This window comes from Vombatus ursinus, unplaced genomic scaffold (assembly GCF_900497805.2).
Source record: "Vombatus ursinus unplaced genomic scaffold, bare-nosed wombat genome assembly UNPS02003292.1, whole genome shotgun sequence".
In the NCBI taxonomy this organism is placed as follows: Eukaryota; Metazoa; Chordata; class Mammalia; order Diprotodontia; family Vombatidae; genus Vombatus; species Vombatus ursinus.
The window spans coordinates 626,230-635,446 of record NW_020943070.1 but is presented as its reverse complement, the minus strand read 5'-3'; positions in this window follow the sequence as shown (position 1 = coordinate 635,446).

The following is a 9,217-nucleotide window of genomic DNA, read 5'->3' as shown; positions in this document are numbered from 1 at the left end:
CACACACACACACACACACACACACACACACACACACACACACACACTGCTCAGATCAGTTAGACATGTCCCAGGTCATTATTGTCATCCTGTCGTATTAGATAGATCTATTGTCTTCCAGAGTAGGGTGGAATAGGGCAGACAGATGCTTTCTGGTGGCTTCAACCCAAAGTTCTGTGTTTTGTTTCCAAAAACCTGTGGTCACTGGCATCAGGGATCCCCCAGGGTTGTCCTCTTGGGGGTTTGGCTGAATTGGTTTTTCCCCATTACTCTGGGCTCCTAATCTCAGCCCTTCTCTCTGGGATGCAGGAGATGGGGACAGGGACACATTCTTCCCCAGGGCACAGCTGGAGACCTCAAAGAGCACAGATACCCCATTTAGCTTTAAACCCTAGACTTCCTTAATGATCCACATGGTGGGGCTCAGTATTCCCTTCAGTGTCACTCCCCAGCTGCCAAAGGAGACCAGTTCTCTGGTCTTTCCCTCATCCCTTTGTCCTTTTGACTGGAGACACCCTTCACACCTTTCTTGTAGCTCTCTGTTTCCCTTCTGTGCCCTACCTGGGATCCACACGGCTGTGGAATTTACGGGTCTTCCAGCCCCCAATCTTAACCTGGCTCTCCTGACCCCTGTCTCTTTCCCTTCAGTGATCCAAGAGACAAATGGCAGATGAAACATGGGGCAGGATGGATGGGTGATGATCCCAATCCAGGATGTGTTAGGGAGTCCCTCCAGGGAAAGGACCATCCATATTGAACCTGGATTCTCCATGTCCAGTAATCCCTGTACCAGATCCCACACAGCCCACCAGCACCCCTAGATTATTGGCTGGGCCTGCTTTAGGGAAGTGGGGGAGGAAGGAGTGGAGATGGGAAGCCAACCGAGGGCAGGCTCGTCCTCAGCAGCTCTTTCTTCCCAGGACATCTCCTTCCTAACCAGGGCCAGCTTTGCCCAGAGAGTTCAATGAGATTTCAATGGATGTAGGGTTAGGGTTAGATAGACTGGAGTGGGAGGGAAGGGTGCTACTCATACTAATACCAGTGGAGCTGAAAGTCCGAGTAACTCTTAGGCATGCCCCTTTCCATTCCTGCCCCTCACCCACAACTCTGATATTGATTAGGAATAGGGACCCTGCTGAGCATAAATCATGGGGCTGGCATGCTAGGGGGCACTACTCTGGCTACCCTCCTTCTGACAGAAATAGCTCCAGTTTTTCTAGCCCCGTCAAAATCTATGAAGTGCTCCCAATGAGGGATGTAGGCCATTTCACAGAGGAGGAAACTGAGGCTCAGAGAGGAGGAGTCACTTTCACCTGATCACATAGCTAGCAAACGTGAAAGCTGGAACTCAAACCTGGGACTTTCCACTTCGGCCCCACAGGCATCTCTGCTACCATCCTGGGGACCATGGACAGCAGCAGCAGGACCTAGGGAGAATGCTGCTTCCAAAAACCCCTGAGTTCTGAACCCAGCTCTGCCAAACTTGCTGTGGGACCTTAAGTAAGTCACTTCACTGCTCTGGGCCTCAGTTTCCTCATCTGTAAACATGGGGGACCAGATGGCTTCTCAGGTCCCTTCCTGCTTTAAATCTATGATTCTACGATCCTAAGGAATTTCTCCTTTCTGGCCTTCAGTTTCCTCATCTCTAAAACGAGAGGGGCTGAAATAGATGACTTCTGAGGTCCCTTCCCTTTTCTGGACCTCAGTTTCCTCACCTGTAAAATAAGGGGTTGAACTAGGTAGCCTGTCACATCCCTTTGAGCTCTAAAACTATGATCTTTCTGGCCGTGCCCCCCACCACATACACTGAAGTAGTGCACTAGCTCACCTGATTTGTACCGACTCCCCTACTTTGAAATACCCTGGGTTCAGAATGGACCAACTGTTCTGGTCCCATCCCCCACCTTAGCCCACCAGACTTTCCACTTCTTCACCTTTTATCTGACATCTCAAAATAGTGTTTCTCTATGCCCACCTCCCCCCAGCCTGTCCACCCCTGCCAGATTCAGGCATTGGTCCCCCAGACATTCCAGAAAGCCCCACACCACTGGATTGGGACCTTCGGCTTGGGGGGAAGGCTTTCTCTTCCTATCTCAGTCTGTGTGGAAGCATATGGCTTATCGGAATACCTTTGTTCCTTAGGCCTCTCGGAAGGCAATGTTCATGACATAGAAACTGGAGTGGGTAGGGTCTATCCTCTACCACCCACTCCTGGGACCCCCACCCCACCCTTTGTTCTATGATCATGGCATGCACCCTGCCCCATCCTCCTCCCCCCAGTGAACCAGGATGATGGAGCCTGGGGAGGAGAGAGGAATTTTAAAGGGTATTTGATTTGGGGGCCCACGGGGAGGGATTGCTGTGAACGTAGATACTTGTTTTCCCTGATATGATAACCTGACATGTGGTATTACTGTCTCTTGTCACCAGCTTTGTATCAGTGTGTATATATGTTGGCCCCGTGATGCATATATACACAGGTATTAAATATATCACTCTATATAATATTATATATGTGTGTGGTATCCAAGGAATTGCTTGTAAGGAAGGTGAAGGATAAAGGATTTGGCCGGGAAATGCAGCAGGAGCCCTGGGTTTGACTTGGCTTCCCTAGCTGGGAGCAGGGTGAGTGGGGGCTGTTGCCCTTCACCTCAGATCAGCAAGGTGCCCGATGGTATAGGAAGGTAGCGTTGGAGGTCATTGAACAAGAAAGATGGGGGTGGCGACGCCTGGCTCTGTCCAGTGTCTTCCTTCCCCACCCAGCTTGATGGAGGCAGAAGGCAAGGGCTCAGTGGAGACACTGTGTTCTTAGCCAAAGGGGCAGGGCCCAGTTTAACTAGGGCGGCCAAGCTTCTAAAACCTACAGGTTCAACTCTGCCTGTCCCGTCTAGAGAAGTGATGCTGTCCATGGGGGCTGCGGGAAGAGGCCCAGATTGGGAGGCAGATGATTTGAGTTTGAATCCTGCCTCAACTGTTTCTTATATGTGACTAATAACACAACCTCCCTGGGCCAGTTTTCTTGTCTGTCAGATGAAGCTTGGCCTAGACGGTCTGTGAGGTGTCTCCCAGCTCTAGTCCTACAATTGTGCATGGGAAAAAAAAGAAAATGAAGCCAAAGGAGGCCACGTCCTCCTCGGGCCAGCAAGGCCTCTTCCCTGGGGTGGGCTTTTGTGCCCCCCTGGAAAGCAGGTGGATACACATCCGAGAGAAGAGATTGGAGAAGGAACTCTAAAGGGAGAGGAAAAAGCGGGTGGTTTGAAGGATGATGGAAAGGATTGCAACGGTCTTCAGACTTAGGCTCTGAAGTCCAAGCTCAGGGTTGAGACCAAAACCGCCGGGCTGCTCGTGGACAGGCGAGGGTGAGACCAAGGGGAGATGCATGTATACATGTATGTGTACATGTAACTGCGTGCGTGTATGTATATGCACATGCACACGTGTGTGGAGTCACACCCCCTCCCCCCAGAGGTATAAGCCTTCATGGACTGTGGGGGGGATGTGTCAGAAAGCAATGAAGAAGAGGGGGGATGTTGCATTTCACAGCCAGGTAATGATGGGGTTAATAGTCCTTTAAAATGTCTGTGTATTAAAAATTTTAAGAATACCACACTTTAATATTAAATATTCATAAGGCCCTAGTATCTGGATAATATTGTAGATGTTTTAATAACAATTTTTTGGTCCTTCTTAAAAATAAAACAGACGAAACTTGCATCTTTTAGCCTTTGTACTAGAAAATAAAAGTGCCCTTTAACCCTGGTCCCCGTAGTGTGTTTGTGTGACCGCCAGCACAGGAAGCCCTGGGGTCATGGTCTGAGTGCTGAGTCCCTCTGAGGCCCCCCCTCGCCCAGCTTGGCCGCCTCTCGGGGGCAGAGACGGGTCAAGGATGGTCCCTCCCAGGGCAAAGGGCCCAGGCCGAGGAACACAGTAAACACGGCCAAACTCTGCTGAGGTTCATCGGTCTGTGTGCTCAACAAACATTTCAGCAGCCCTGTATAAAGCCCCTACTGTGTGCCAGGCCTTGAGCTAGGCACTAGGGATGGTTCGCTGCACAGGACCCTGGTTGGAAGGGAACTCCGAGGGCATCTTGTCCCACCCAACACCTGAATAACAATCCCCTCTACTGCCTCCTGGAGAGCGGGCACCCAATCTCTGCATAAAGATCTCCAGTGATGGGGAGCTCACTACCTACTGAGGCATCCTATTCCACTTTGGGAAGTTCTCCTTGACATTCAATTGAGTGTGAACCTCTCCCCGCACTGCTCCCGGTTCTCCTCCTGGGGCCAAACTTCCCCTCTTCCACGTGGCAGCCTTTGAGGACTGGAAGACACCAATCCTGTGCTCCTCAAATCTTCTCTTCTCCAGGCTGAATATTCTCACTTCCTTCTCCTTATTCTCATGGTGGGGGAGGGAGGACCTCCAGTGCCCTTGCCACCCTGGCTGGCCACTGCCGGCCATGCTCCACCTGCTGGTCGTCCAGCCTAAAATGTGGGCCCTCTACTGCAGATGGCCCTTCACAAGGGCCTTCTCTCTCCTGCTGATGCCGCCCCAGGTCCTGGTTTGTCTGGCTGCTTTGCTATCCCACGGACACGCATGAAGCTTTCAGAGACTTTAGCGGGTCCCGCTGACATCGAAGCTTTTCCCTATGGGTGCATGTGGATGTCCAACCATCTCCTGCAAACGTCCTTCCATTATTTCTTCATAGGAAAGCCCCTCAAAGGGCGGGAGGCTTTACAAGAATGTAAACACCTACTGGGCACCAAGCATCTGGCTGAACACCAGAGATGGGGCTTACAGGCAAGGTTCAGGGTCGGACAAGCGAAACTCACTTTCCTCCACATCTTTAAATTCCACTGAGAAACTGGCTCTCACTCTCTGGCCTTTGGGTCCTGAGTAAATCACTTCCTCACTCCTGGAATTGGTTTTACTTTCCCTAAAAAGGTGAGGCTGGGCTAGATGGTCTCTTAGCTCCTTCCCAGCTCTGCCTTCCCTGTTATGAGGCCCCTCCCACCTCTGCCATCCCCTGTTCTAAGGTCCCTCCCAGCTCAGACATTCCTTATTCTAAGGCCCCTCCCAGCTCTGACCTTCCCTGTTCTAAAGTCCCTCCCAGCACTGACCTTCCCTGTTCTAAGGCCCCTCCTAGCTCTGCCATCCCCTGTTCTAAAGTCCCTCCCAACTCTGACCTTCCCTGTTCCAAGACTCTTCCCAGCTCTTACAGATTGTCATTATACCTTCCGCTTCTCTCCAGTGAAAGCCACACCTTCCACAGGAAGGGGATTGAAGGCTCAAATGAGGGTTTTTCAGGGTGAGGGAGACATGGGCATTTCGTAGGCAGCAGGAAAGGAGCCAGTAGACAGGGAACGATTAAAAATAACTGATAAAGGGTATGACAAAATGACAAAAAGAGCAATCTGTTGGAGGCAATGGGATGGCCTGTGTAGGCAGAAGGGTTAGCCTTGGAAAGGAGCAAGGCCACGTCTTCCTATGAGACAGGAGCATAGACGGAGACAGACGCAGAAGGCACCTGAGTGATAACGAGATGAGGATGAGGGGACAAGAGGGAGCTCACAGTGAATGGCCTCGATTTTTTCTGTAAAATATGAGGCAAGGTTCTCAGCTGAGGGGGTGGGGGAAGGGGAGAGCCATGGGTGGTTCGAAGGGGGATAGATGAAGAGATCTGCTGTGGAGAGCAAGACAGGGAGATGTAGAAGTGAGGGCCCAGGTGAGGCTGTGTAACATCAGTTTGGAGTGGACCCCATCAGAACAGCGGCATGATTCTCTCCACCTTTGTTCAACACCATGTGTATAGGACCTGAGTTCAAATTCGGCCTCAGACACTTGACACTTACCACTTACTAGCTGTGTGACCCTGAGCAAGTCACTTAACCCCGATTGCCTCACCAAAAAGCAAAAAAAAAAAACAAACGAAAACCAAAACAAAAACAAAAAACAGCACATGTACAGGAGCGAAGGTGGGGGATGGTGGGAATGATTCCAGGTTGAGGCCTGGCGGTGTGATCAGCCAAATGGTAAAGGGGCTGGGGACACAAGAGAAGAGGACAGTGTGGAGTGGCCCCTTCCAGCTCTGCCGTCCCCAAGGGGTCAAAAGAGGAGAGTGGTTAGCTCATAGGAGATGCCCTGGGAGAGAACCGAGGGCTCCAGGAATTGGAGGTCATGATGTGGTCAAAAGTAGGGCTTGATGAGGGAATGCAGAGGGAAAGGTATGATTTATGGTCTGATAAGGGGATCTGGGAATTCTTGAACATAGAGATAGATCAAGGGTGGGACCATCTCTGTGTTGGCTGAGATGGAGGCCAGGAAAGCGAGGAGGCTGAGGAACTGAGTGGTTAGGGTGTTTGAGGGAGAGGCCGTGTGAATGTCGACATCTCCTAGTGTGAGGCCAGGAGTTGGGGAGGAGAGAAAAATGGTGACTGAATGAGCTCACTGAGGAAGGAAGGGGAGGGAGCTGAGCCTGCAGACGAGAGCTAGCAGGATTTTGACTGAGTTGTAGAGGTGAACGGCACGGACCTCAACGGGGGAGAGGTTACTGAGTGATGGAGGTGGGGGGAATAGTACAGGGAACAGCTAATTTCCTTGTTAAACCATCTATTTTGTTCTCTATCATCTTCGTTTAGAACCCTATCCCCCCCTCCCCAGAGAACTCTCTGGTAACAAGAAATAACAAAGAAAAGGGGGGGGGGAAGCTCAGCAAAATTAGACAACAGAGCAGGCGCACCTGAGCTCCTCACCCACAGCCCCCCACCTCTGCCAGAAGTCAGGTACTTCTGTCTTCTTTCTCCTTTAGGTCTGATCCTTCCCATCACGTAGTGTTCAGGTCTCTCTTTTTTTTCCCGTCTTTCCATTTACATTGTTATAATCTTGCGGTTTGCTTCTCTGACTGGCTGCTAACATTTTTCCAACACCTTGAAGGTTGCTATGATATGTGCATTTAAAGAACTTTATACAAATCATATTCCTTTCAGCTTTCAGACTTACAAAGTACTTTTCCCATGATCCTCCGAGAGGGAGGTAGAGGGGTAATATCCCCCTTTTACAGATGAGGAAATTGAGGCTCTGAAAGTTTAATGACATGGTCACATAGCTGATAAGTCGGGGTTCAAAGCCAGGTCTCTCCTGGCCATGTCCAATGCCTCCTTTACTCGTCCAATACCGCCTCAGGCACCACCACTCCCTACCTTGAGAGTCAGTGTTCAGGTAACAGTACTACCTGCCACACACATACACACATATACATATACATACATATATATGTGTGTATATATGTGTGTGTGTATGTATATATATGGAGCGACCAGAACTTTGCCCCAGGATATCGAATTCAGAGGGCCCTTGAGGTGCCTGCAGCTCTTCCACAGTATTAGAAACAATAGAGTTTAGGGGCAGGTAGGTGGCGCAGTGGATAGAGCTCTGGCCTTGGAGTCAAGAGGACCTGAGTTCAAATCCGACCTCAGACACTTACTAGCTGTGTGACCCGGGCAAGTCACTTAACCCCAATTGTCTCACCAAAACAAACAAACAAACAGAAACAATAGAGTTTAGCACCTAATCATTGGTTAACACAGTCAGCAACCGGATGGCTGCAATGAGCTGCCCCCGATTCCTGCCCTGCTGCCCAGCCATGCCCCAACGACAGCCTCTGGTGTCTGCCCCGCTCCCACAGGACAGCATCTGCCCTTCCATCCCCAGATGAGGGTGCTGAGGGTCTAGCTTGCACTGCCTGCCCTGGCCACAAAATTCCTAGTGGCGGCTCTGAGCATACATTTCGGTGGGAAGGACCACAATGGCGATGAGCTCCTCACTCTGGCTGTTAGTCTGTCCTTAGGAAGCCTGCAGAACTTGGACGCCCTGTTCTCCCATGCTCACAGAGAGGCTCCTGCAGCTGCCTGAGGGCCCTGAGGGGAGCAGTTGCCCCCAAACGCCAAACCGGCCTCCCAAACAATGGTGATGATGGTGGGACACAGGATGTACGGATGAGGTACATGCCTCAAGCGGATGCTGCTCTTTCCCAGGGATCCCCTCTGCTCCCCAGCACCACGATCCTCCGCGTAGGTGTTGGTCCCCTGAAGATAGGGCAGTGGCCGTCATGGTCTCCCCACTTGACAGATGGGGAGACTGAGGTGCAGAGTCACACAACCGACTGAACCCTGGTCACATGGGTACCGAGAGGGTTTCTTGAAGCCACTTTGGGGCCTGGGCTAAGATGGGAGAGGGGAGGTCCTCCCCATTCCCGCTCTGGCATCCTATCCACAACTCCATCCCATGCAGTTTGGGGGCTGCCCAGGCTGGGCATGATAACTTGGATGAAACTGAGCACAGTGTGTGAGATCACCAACAATCTGGAGGGCAGAATCAGCACCCAGCACATATCCTGGGAGGCAGAGATGGCGGCCTGAAGTCTATGAGATGACCTTTAAGAGGAAAATGTGTCAAGTCCTGCTTTCAGAAATCAACTTCAGGGTACAAGGGAATGCAGACAAGGCCATAAGGATTTTAAGTAACCCCGAGCACAAGGTGAGTCAGCTGTGTGGTGGCCGGAGGTCACAGGATCCTAGCCTGAGAGCTGGAAGGGCCCTCAGAAATCATCCAGTCCAACCCTCTCATTTTACAGATGAGTAAACTGAGGCACAGAGCTAGGAGAGTGCATTACTCACTATCAAGACCTGGACGGACCCTCAGAAGTCATCTAGCTCATCTTCATTTTACAGATGAGGAAACTGAGGTCCACAGAGGTTAAGTGACTTGTCCAGGGCCACACAGCTAAGTGTCTGGGATAAAATTTGAACAAAGATCTTCCTGACAAGGTGGTGTGGAGTCAAGAATAGAATGCCAGGCGTGAGTCTAGAAAGATCTGAGTTAGAATTCTGACTCAGACCTTACTAGCGTTATGACCTTGGGCAAATCACCTGATCTTCGCCTGCCTTGATTTCCTTATCTGTAAAATGGGGGGATGGAGATAATAGCACCCACCTCTCAGGATGTTGCAAAGAAAAAATGAGGTAACATTTGTGCAGTGCTGGATAAATGCTAGCTATGATCGTTATTCAGATCCTGCGTCAGAGGCTTAAGGGCTGTAGGACCCTGGGCAAGCCTGCTTGCAGAAGCAAGCCGGGCTTCTGTTTCCCTATTTGTAAAACGGCAGGGTTGGAGTAGAAAGTTTACAAAGTCCCTTCCAGCTTCAGATCTGGGATCCTAAGTA